At 37.6% G+C, this 11,849-nt stretch overlaps 1 protein-coding gene across 2 annotated transcripts in view; it reads right to left on the bottom strand.

Annotated features, from left to right (window-relative positions):
• Positions 1-11,849, bottom strand: part of LOC124149901 (vitelline envelope sperm lysin receptor) — a 43,677-nt gene that overhangs the window by 14,150 nt on the left and 17,678 nt on the right. The window lies entirely within an intron of this gene.

Genomic DNA, 11,849 nt, shown 5'->3' with positions numbered 1-11,849 from the left:
GTGGAGCTGTGTGTAGGCGTCGCTGATCTTGGTAACATGTAAAAGAGCAATCGTTAAACGAAATAAGATTTGAAACGTATCAAATACTTCTAGCTATCGTGATACAAATTTCCATCTGTCGGCATAGCGTTTATATTTATAGGAACGTACTATATAAAAGTAAATACTACTTTATAATGTCACTGATCGTCGTATTTAAAGCAGACACGTTGGTTAAAGTAGACCTCTTCTCCCTATACTCTCAACAGTCACACAAGTGTTCGGTCCGACATGGCCCGGGCGGTCAAAATCAACTTTAAACATACAGATGTATCTTCAAATGTGTTTCAATCTATAGATTAGTGTTATATCTACCTATATACCACTTTATAATGTCACGGTACATCGTATTTAAAGAAAACAAGGGGCTCAAAGTGGAGCATTTTTATTGTATTTTCTTAAGAATCTTAAGGGAAGAGGGCTTCACTTTGAGCACCTTGTTTTCTTTAAGTACAGCGATCTGAGACACTATAAAGTGGTATTTAGCTGGATATAATACTAATCTATAGATGTGAATCCATTTGATGATACATCTGTGCGGGTTAAGTTCATTTTGACAGCCCGGGCCAAGTCGGACCGAACACTTCTAACAGGGTTTTTCTTAAGAAAATACAGTAAAAGTGCTTGACTTTAACGGCCCAGTTTTCTTTGAATGCGATATACTGTGACATTATAAAGTGGTATATAGGTAGATATAACACTAGTCTATAGATGTGAATACTTTGAAGATACATCTATGTGTTTAAAGTTGATTTTGACAGCCCGGGCCAAGTCGGACCCAACACAAGCCAAACACTTTTTATAGAGACTATGTTGAGAATGTAGAGGGAAAAGGGTTTCACTTTGAGCACCTTGTTTTCTTTAAATACAGCGAACTGAGACACTTTAAAGTGGTATATAGGTAGATATAATGCTAGTCTATAGATTTAAAGACATTTGATGATACATTTGTGTGTTTAAAGTGCATTTTGACAGCCCGGGCCAAGTCGGACCCAACACAAGTCAAACACTTCTGATAGAGACTATTTTGAGAATGTAGAGTGAAAAAGGCTTCACTTTGAGCTCTGTGTTTTCTTAAACTACTGAAATATGAGACAATAAAGTGGTATATAATTAGATATAACACTAGTCTTTAGATATAAAGAATGTTAGGAACTTTAGAAGTGCTTGGATAGTTATTAACACGTGTCGTGTCAGTCCTTTGACATTCGCGAATATCCACTTCCAGGAAACATCCTGTGTTGGTTTTACACGAATTAGTAAAGGTTAATTACCTTAACACGTTAATTAATGAAAGAAGAGTAGTCAAAACACTGTCGTTTCCTGCCCAGGACATCACACCCCTACACGCTAAGGTCGGTGAGAAGCATTCTAATCAAATAATACACACAGTCAAGACACTGACTTTTCTACGAGACTCACGGTATGTAGTCATAATCATCAGTTTATTACATTGTTGAAGGTGCATTTTTATTCAAACTCAATTAAATGAGCAAAACTATACGTTTGTGGACATTTGAGATCTGCCTAGATATGCGCGTTTCGTTTTATTATTCTGCAATCCATTTTTAGTATTACCCGCTGGCCCGGCCCGGCCCGGCCTTTCTTGGCCCGACTTTTAGGCAATCCCGTCAAAAACGAAACTTCGTTTTATGGAAAACTAGGCTCTCGTAGTCTCAAATAGAAAAGCACTATTAAACAAAGCACCGAAATCCGATCTCATATTCATAAGATATCTCTGCCAAAAGCAGCGCCGACTGAACGATCCGAGTTTGTCATGAGCATGTGAGTCGCTATCACTGATGATACCAGGTGAAAAGGTGTCATCGGTGATAGTAAAAGCTGGAGACTATACTTGTCGTAAGAGGCGACTAACGGGATCGGGTGGTCAGGCTTGCTGTCTTGGTTGATGCATGTCATCGTATCCCAATTGCATGGATCGATGCTCATGATATCAATCACTGGATTGACCGGTCCAGATTCAATAATTTACAGACCACCGTCATATAGCTGGAATGAAGTTAAATAACCAACAAACAAACCGAAAAGGTGAGCGTATCCTGCCTCATCAACATCCACAAACTGTTTTCAGAGTACTTCACCTTCAGAAACCAGTAGCGTTTGCATTAGATATCAAACTGGAAACAGCCCCATCGCCGCCATTTAAGACCTACACCGAAACCATTCCAGGAATGTTTATATATATATATATACCTATATCTAGAATTTTGTAATTGACGAATATCTTATGTATGAATGTCGAATCGTAAAATCGACTTCTTTTGACAGACATTTCCTAACCATAGAAGGCGTTTTGTTCTTTGTATTTAAAACAGGCCTGTATCGGCTCTTGAATTCAGAAAATAGTCGGAAGCTGGAAGGAGTTCGATGTTTATAGATATCACATCCGTACTAGGCGAATACCCTTTTAAAAATATTCACAACTCACAATACAATAACATTGATTTGAACAAGATAAGACAAGAACCTGCATAAGAAGGAATCTGCATAAGAGGAAATATTGAACAGCATGGTAAAATTGCGAACGGTCTTCTCAGGGACTGATTTTCCCCGTAGATTAGATTTTTTTCTGTTGTAGCTGCAAAACCAGATATTTTTATAATTAAAGTTATGAGCCTGAGTAGTTTCGTAAGAAACCCACCTTGCAACAATATTAATGTATTTTTCCAGCAAAATGAAGGATGATATTTTTTCAAGAATTTTCTGGGACATTTTTTTCGATTAAATCCCAAGCCACCTTCTCCCTAACCAACATAGGTGCCAGGGAGGGGCCAGGGTAGGCGCCAGGGTAAGTGCCAGGGTAAGTGCCAGGGTTAATGGGCTCACGGGGTCAGCTACCTTATATAAGTCCATCACAAGAACGACTCATGCCTTCTGTCCCAAAAACGTGGAGGTCAGCAGTGGTCATTATCATTATCTATCATTATCATTTCAGTTTGTTTCCTGGATATAATATTTTTTTAAGAAAGGTAAACGTTTTGATAAAAGTTGAAATATTTATTGTTAACAAGAAACATAATAATTCAACTTCCAAAGATTCAAAGAGGCTACAGCTAGGTGCCACCTTTATCAGTACAGCAGTCTGAAGGAGATGTTTACAGAACTGACAAGGTGAGTGAGTGAGATGGGTTTAACGCCGCTTTTAACAGTATTCCAGTTATATCACTGCATGTCAGCTTAATGAGGGAGGAAAGCCTGAAGAGATGAGACCCACGAGCACGGGTATGGTGCTAACAAACCTAATCGGGGCCAACCAGGACTCGAACCCACAGTCATAGGTTTCTGGCGTGCCCAAAGAACGCAACTCTTCACAGCGAATCGCGGCGCCTTTACGACTGGGCTACATGTGTCCCCAGAGCTGACAAGGTATTTTAAAAGAACTTTATTTAAAGTGTGAAAAACACAATCAAAATGCATAACATATACGTTGAATCACACGACAAATAATACATATGCCAGTTATATTAAAAAGAAAGCAGAGCAAAGAACAAAATGAATGCAATCTTTGTTGGAGTAGTATAAGTAATTACAGTTCTGGCTCACTTCCACTGGAGCCAGATTTATACCCAGTACTGCTACTACAGAGGGAATTTATGAAAAAATGATGATGCAATTCAACGGTTGTCATGATTCGTATTAAAAGAATCATCACTATTAATTAACAATGGATAAAATTTACTATAGCCAACGAGGATATTGGAAAGGTATAGCAGCAATACAAAAATTAGCCACTGCGGCTAAGGTATCTAAAGATGTGGCCAAGGAATGGCTAAAGAAACAAGTGATGTGGCAAATATACTTACCGGCACCGCGTTATATCCCAAAGAATTGATATTTTTACAAAAAATGAAGCTCATTAGGCTGACCTCTTGTTTCTTCCCCATAAGGTAACATGCAAAACATAAATACACTTTAACCGTAGTGGATGTGGCTAGTTGCTACAAGTAGGCTGAACCATTAACCTCAAAAGATTCAACAGAGGTAGCTAATGCACTGAGCCGCATATATAAATGCGGACTACTAAAATGGCCAAGTTATTTCAAGTAGATCCTGGTCGCAAGTTTATGGGATCAGTAACTAAACTGTTAACAAAGCCCGATGTCGAAATCAGGCTTGGGGAAAAAGAGGCCCACCGTAGTCAAGCTATCGTTGAAAGATTTTACCGGACATTAGCGGAACGTTTGTTTGGATATAAGTATGGGATTGAAATGAAATCAGAACGATTAAGATCAACCGAATGGGTGACACGATTATCAGCTGTTGTATCAGCGCTGAATAATGAAGTAACAAGATTAATCAGGAAGAAACCATCCGATGTGATTAAAATGGAATCTGTGACTTCTGAATCTTCAGCACCGAGGAGAGGCAAAGAACAAAAACTTCCGGATAGAGTAAGCGTAAGATATTAATACCAGCCCGTGAACTCGGGTCAACATCGCGCAACCGATCCGTTTTGGTCCCTTCAGATATATACCATTAGTCGGTTGGCTATGAAAGAAGGAGAGCCTATTTGTTATTATCTTAAAGATGGACCGGGCAGTGATTTGTACAAGAAGAGTTGCTCATAGTTCCCAACAATACAGTATTGCCACGATAACCATAAGCATAGGTAGTTACACCATCCTTATCAATCCATCTCTTTGTATCTAAGGGGGATAATGATGTCTTGTTCATTCTTAATCCAAAGGCACGTGACACTTCTTAAAGTGTTCATCTCGTGTTTGAATGTTCTACCATTGAATAATGCTTCTTTATACTGTTCGTGTTTGATATGCTTTTTAACCACATACTTCTTAACGCCTTTAGCTTTTCTTATCTCTCCATTATAGGACTTCTTTATAGAATACATCTAAGGTCTTAATCCAACATACTCCGCAATAGGGGTCCCAGCACATTCATACTTCATCTTACCTAACATCTTTTATTTACTACGCTGTGTAGTGGATTATCTTTAGGGTAATCGCTCGTGTCGTACATATCAATTTTTTCTGCCATATCTTATATACATCCTCGGTTTGTATTTCCATCAACAAAGAATCTGTATCGGTATATAACACCTCGCATCTATCACCGTATTGCTTCTTAAGTTTGTTGTAATAAAAGTCATACATTAAGTGTTTTGACAAGTCAGGAATACTCATACCAACGTACACCTGTCTGTTGAATTTTATATTACTCTTCTGCATATGTGGTGCAGCTAAGTCATTATCAAATATCTTGCTTCCGTTAAAAGCCGGACTGGCTATAAGTTTCCTGAGTCTTTCTTCCTCATTAGATCTGACTAATTTAACATCAACACGCTTCCTTAGATTCTCCACAGTTTTACCAAATACTGAGTTATTCATGAGCTTACATAGGTTCTGTTCGAAATCGCTGGTAGCTATCTTTCTTAAATCTGTGTTCAGCCTTATCTAGGGCTCCCTCCAAGGGCTTTGATCAAACTTAACTGTGTTTTTTCTTTATTGTCATGCCTAACGATAGATATAACTGGAGATTTTTGTAGTGAACTATATATTGTCTTATCCAAATTTGGTACGAGTTTTTCTACGTTAGCATCTAGTATTACCCATCAAGGAGTGTTGATATTCCGACATCCAATCTGTATCAACCATTAATCTTTCGGGAGCTAGCGGATAAATGTTATGGTCTTTGTGCAACTCTTTTGGATATTCCAAGTCAACTTCTAGTATGTACACTTTATTCGGATGGGAATCTGTTGGGATCGACATCACATCGATATCATTCACATCAACCCACTCAAAACCACCCGTGGGTAAAAGTGGACTCATAGCCCATCCGTACAAATTGTTGGCGTCGAGATATAATATGTGTGTATCAAGTTGACTCGGATCATATCCTTCCACTAATTTATTATGAGCCTTAGAATACCTCTTCGCTATCATCGATATACAACCTCTTAATCCTTTCTCAACAAACAAGTGCATATCGTAATCGGTGAGTAATTATATTTCTACACCGGTCTTCTTCAACAATGCATCCCATGATAGTCCAGGGCTGGAATGGTACAATGCCGGGTCCAAGCCGTATTGTTTTAAACATGTCTTTCTAAATATCTTGAATATATCGGTGAGTAACAGTACATTGGTTTTTAAGTACATATCGTGATAATCACCTAAATTCTTACATCCCAATTTATCCCAAACCGTCAGAGCGTGTTCATAATCGGCATCGGTTATTTTAGATTCTGTTAAGTTACAATAGAATAATTCAAGGGGTGGTAATTTAGTTTCGTCAAATCTAGACCAATCATCCATATATTCGTAAGGATATATACCTTCTCTGAACAACAAATAAAGAGTTATCTGATCAGTATATTGATTTGTCAATGCAAAGTCATCGGGATTGTTCGCATTAGCTAAATTGTCCAGGGAAGATGACAGAAACTGTAGGGAGTCTATGAATCTAATCCCATTACTTTGCTTTGCTCCGTATAATGTATAGTTTTAGTCAACAAGAATGAGATACATTTTTCCATATTATTAGGATTGCACGTTTAGCCGCCATCAGTCTTTGAAATAGCTTGCATAATGAGCTGAGAATCATATCCTCTAAGGTTGTGAAACACAACAGGGATGGGTATTGTTTGAGAATTCATTTGAAGTTACAAGTTACACTCGTTATGAGCGTCTCCCCGATAATTACCCATGACGTGACAATGATCTCTTACGGAATCCCCATTCAGGTGTTTATTACAAATCTTTGACTTCTTATAGGCCCTCCAATCACCCCTCGTCGTACACATGGGTCACTTATGCGATAAATTTTCCCTAATTATTCTCTTCGTTTTGTAGGTATTTTATGAACTTTCCCGCTGCATCAGGACCTCTGTAAATCACGGGTGGGTTTGTTTTCCCATCATACCTTACAACTATATATCCAAGCCGGCAAGGAATATGTTCTTGAGTTAGTATGTAAAACTACATTCAGAATTGTGTTCAGCGTAAATTATGTACCGTACTGGCATTTGATTAAAATAATGTTGAAATTTTCTGCAGTCTTCTTTATGCGCTTCTAATAGATCTTGTCTGCTGTACCCATGCAGGCATCTTTCGCAGAAATATTTCTTTCTCTCAAGTTTTGTTTGATCGTATAATAGTCTGCTTAAACTCTTTATCCATGTATAATGATATTTACCATCTTTTTCCATCAGAAATGAATTCATTCTGGGATTATGTTCTGGAGCGGAGGTTATCCTGTATACAACAATTCCTTTAGGAGAATGTCCGAAAACATTTATAGCTAAATTGTTTTGCTGTTCCGCCTTATCAATTTGTGAGTATGGTGTAGGTTCATCTATACCAACAAGGTTGAGGCCGTCGTTTTGGAGATAGCTAGGTCTATCCGGATTTTTATCTGTGGGAAACAATGCAGGTCTTATCATTCTAAAAAAGTCATCGCCTTTATTTTTTACATTAATTATGGCTTTTTTCTTCTTATAATACGAGGGTATATCTATTTAAGATCCACCTTTGAAAGGCATATAATTTGCTATATCTAAATATAAACTATCGATTCTATCCATACCCCAACCCGAACCTCTATTAGTCCAGCGTTCTAAAGTTTCTTGTATCCGCTGAATTGATGCATCTAATGATGCGCTTATAGAATCAGATTCGGTTATAACTTCTTGGTTGCTCCCGAAATAAGGTTCCGTATATTTGGCGTCATTTTTACTCAATGACATTTTAACTGTTAGCTGGTATTTTATACTATTTAAATCATCTAACTCCTCATCAATTTTGCACGATACGATGGGCTTAACATCGTTAACATCCATGTTGGAATTAATATCCATCTTCCAACCTCTTAGATATTTACAAACACAGGCTCCGGGTACAAATCTTAACTCAACTGATGTATTATTATCAACAACAGCGGGTTTATTATTATTATTATTATTATAAGTAAATCAATCAATTCAGCTTTTCTCATTCGAGAATAACCCCTCAGCCCACTTTTTTTTACGTTTGAGCTTTGAGTTCTCTAACAGTCTGGGGTTTGTTGTATTCCAAACCAAGAAAATCAATCAATTCAGCTTTTCTCATTCGAGAATAACCACGTAGACCATGTTGTTTTGCCAAAGCCTTCAGCTCTCTGACCAGGCTACAAAGTTAAAAAAAAAATTCAAAGGAGCCACTTGGCTCCTAAATGTTTTTTTCAAGGAGCCAAATAGAATTTCAAGGAGCCAAGGCAAAATGTAAGAGCAAAAATTAATGACTTGTAATTTAACTGAGCTTCTGCATAACAAAACACAAAAAAATCCCTTAGTTTGAATAATCAGTTATATATCATGAACAACAACTGTTGTTGAAGCTTTTGAGTTTTTCAGACAAACAAGCTTTAGAACATTGTGTCAGTAACATCATCAGACAAGCTTTAGAACATCCTGTCAATAACATCATCTGACAGTTTACCGGTGCCAGTTGCAGGTTTTGGTTTATCGAACGTGTCGACAGACGACGAAACTTCCGTGTCAGCTTCGTCATTAAAAGCATTCCATATTTTCTTGAGTATGCTGCGCACTTTTTTTCCAAAAAAACACAGATGTGTAGAAGGGGGCGCGCATTATACAAGAAATAATGATTTTTGATGTTTTTTCCCCCATGGAAAGACATTACCGTGAGCAAGTAACACCGGAAATACCATGTCAACAAATCCATACTGAAGTACGCAAATTAATCATGTAATTACACTGTCTGACTATAAAAAAGTGTTCTTTGTATATCTGGACTTATGTTTGTAACTTATTTCATTAATTTTATTCAAAATTACTTTTAATATTGTTTTAATTAATTTCGGCAAAATCGTGTGTGAAGCGATCGGAAGATCGCACAACTCACCGTTATTAACAGAAACCACGGTCAGATTACCGCTATTGACGCCTTGAAACGAACTTTAGTTGACAGAGAATGGATACATATGTCATAAATGCCATACTTTGAAAAGTCATATTTGTTTTTGTTGGACGATTCTATGTCAACACGTAATTCTCGCGATCACGCCATCACGTGCGCGGAAGCCTTGACGGTGACTTGTCAGACTGGTTCCATGTAAAAATTAATACCCGGTAATAGCGATCAGCTGCTTCGCTTAGGATTATTATTATTTCAAATATGTTTAGTAAAAGCTGCATCTAAATTAACAAGATATTGGAATATATTATTCCTGATAAAAAAATAGTTTCAGATACAATTTTTGCCGATCCTTGCATTAAAATCCTGTAAAGTTGGGTGTGTCTTGACTGAATCACCAGTAGATTCCAAGAAAATGTGTGTACAGCTGATTGCTGTGTCTGGCTTAGTTTACGAGAAGATACACATGGTAATCTTAATCCCTGGATATGAAACAATGCCTAGCAGAACAAAAAATTACAATTTAAATGGTAAATCAAGTTTCTCATCACCCATTCGTTTGCCGGACTTTGCTAAAGGGGTAGATATATCTATGGTGTAATTTTTTTCTGTGCTTGGTAGATCTATTCGAATTTTTTTCCCCAAAAAAATACTGAATCCCGTAGAGAGGGGTGCGTATTATACAGTGGTGCGCACTATACTCAAGAAAATATGGTAATCATCATATTCGTGTTTTTGAATGGCGTAACGACCGCCACAGCTGATGGGCGGATGTCGTACAGCGCATGCATAAGTACTAAACTCTTAACATCGTTAGTGCATTACTTAATAACGGAAAGAGCTTCCTTCATTCCAGGTATGGAGCTTCATATCGAAAGCGAAACATGTACACATGGCCTAGCAGTGATCTAGTCGATGTTATTATGTTCTGATATCGATTTGTTTTCACTGAAGTTACCGCACTTATATTAAAAACGATCTTTTTTAATATCTTATGACAAGAGATATTTAGTCGACAAACTTAATTAAAGACAAGGAGCCAGTTGGCGACTGACATGAAAATACCAGTCGCAAAATACAAAACTAGATTGCTATGGCGACCAATTTAGTGGCAACTTTGAGGCCTGCTGACACAAGTCATTGTGATATATAACTACATGTGAACTAATATCTAATTGGTTTGAATTCTACCCAATCTATTTATCTCATTGTTGTAATCTATTTTCCTCACAAATAATTTGAAACTGTTTTTTGTCAGCACCGTGACTCTTACATAAACAGTAGCTACCTTTGACCCCAATCCCACATACAGAACACGCAAAGTTAACATGCCCTTTTCTAATTGCAACTGCATGTATACCACAATATATACCAATGCAACATCTGTTGCATTGAATTGGTTTTCCCATAAATGTAAATTTACATCTGGATGTGCCCCTCGCCATTGTGATAAATATTACACTTCTAGTATCATTTGTCTAAATGCGTGTCAGCCAGTCAGCATGACATAGCTGAGCAGTCAGGGTTAATAGCTGATATGACTCAGCCTGACATAGTGTGTTGTCAGGTCATACGTAATAGATCATAGCTTATGCATAATTGTATAGCTGAAAATCGCAACTACCGACAACCCCAAAACTATGAACACTATCTCCCGGTCTTTCTGAGCCTCTGACGGTGTATAAAACTGAGAGAGTGTTGGCCTTGGTATTGGGTCAAGTGTCTTTCATAAACAAGGAAGTATTCGTGAGGGCAGATTCAACATCCTTAAATGTTTTAATTGAATGTCCTTGTTTACTCAGTTCATCATTAATAAAACCTATTCTCAAAATCCTCTGTCTGGCCCATTGTGACTGAGCTGTTTCGAGTTGTTCCAATGCTTTATTACGTCGTTTATGCTCCTCTTCAATTTCTTTAGCGTTTGATTTTTGAATAAAAAATTACTCCCCGAAAAAGCTAGAGCATTAACAATAGCTCCACCAACCATCATAGCAATTGATGCCATACTATGTTTATAAAATATTTAAATGTTTAATTACTTCATTATGTCTTCTGGGATAAGTCCTTATCTTTTGTGGCCATTGCTAAGTTTTAAGCATGCTATGTTCAGTATTGTGTATTAGTTTTGCCTTCCTCGCTAGCGCACCCTTCCTACCGGCTGCGACTTTGAGCATTCATTGTCACACAGACTTGTGGTGCAACCGCTTGTGGTGATTGTGCAAACGCTTGTGTTTGTGGTGCAATTGGGGATTGTGTTTCGTCATTCACTTGTGGTGTCACTTCGGTATTTCCGTCTCCATTATTACTAAGTGGGCATGTATGTTTAAATTGACAATACCTAGCCGTTATTAAAGCAGTGGTAAGTGGCGCTAAAAACATTCCGTATTTATGATAAAACTCACAGCTTACTACGCTTATAGCGTGTTCAATAAATGGGTCTTTCTCTAGAGATTCACATAAATACATGCGATTTTCTGCCGGGATAGGAAGAAACGTACTAGTTACAACTGTGTATAGTTGTAACACAGACGAACCTATTGTTTTAGTCATAGTAGCTCCCCGTCTAGACTCGTAACGCACGTATAGTTTTTTAGTTTCCTCGGTCATGTTATCAATTTTTTCAGTGGTATAACTTTCCCCCATTTTCAACAAACTACAAAAGCAGCGAGTCTTTCTCCATGTTAATCTAAAGATTCATTTACCATAGGTTCTGGCCCATCTTGGAGCAGTTGTTCGATAAGTTCATCACATTCCATAATGTTGTCATAGCGACTGATTTAAGACACCCATTGTCTGAAGAACATTTAATTGCAAAGGCTCATTACCCTGGAGCCATGACATCTATATGCCTTGAAACACTTAATTGCTGTTATTTATAAGATGCTTATCCTAATTGTTAATCCCCGTTTTTGTGTA

This window comes from Haliotis rufescens, unplaced genomic scaffold (genome assembly GCF_023055435.1).
Source record: "Haliotis rufescens isolate VD_foot unplaced genomic scaffold, xgHalRufe1.0.p SCAF_4, whole genome shotgun sequence".
Lineage (NCBI taxonomy): Eukaryota > Metazoa > Mollusca > Gastropoda > Lepetellida > Haliotidae > Haliotis > Haliotis rufescens.
This window is presented reverse-complemented; position numbering and strand designations above follow the sequence as displayed.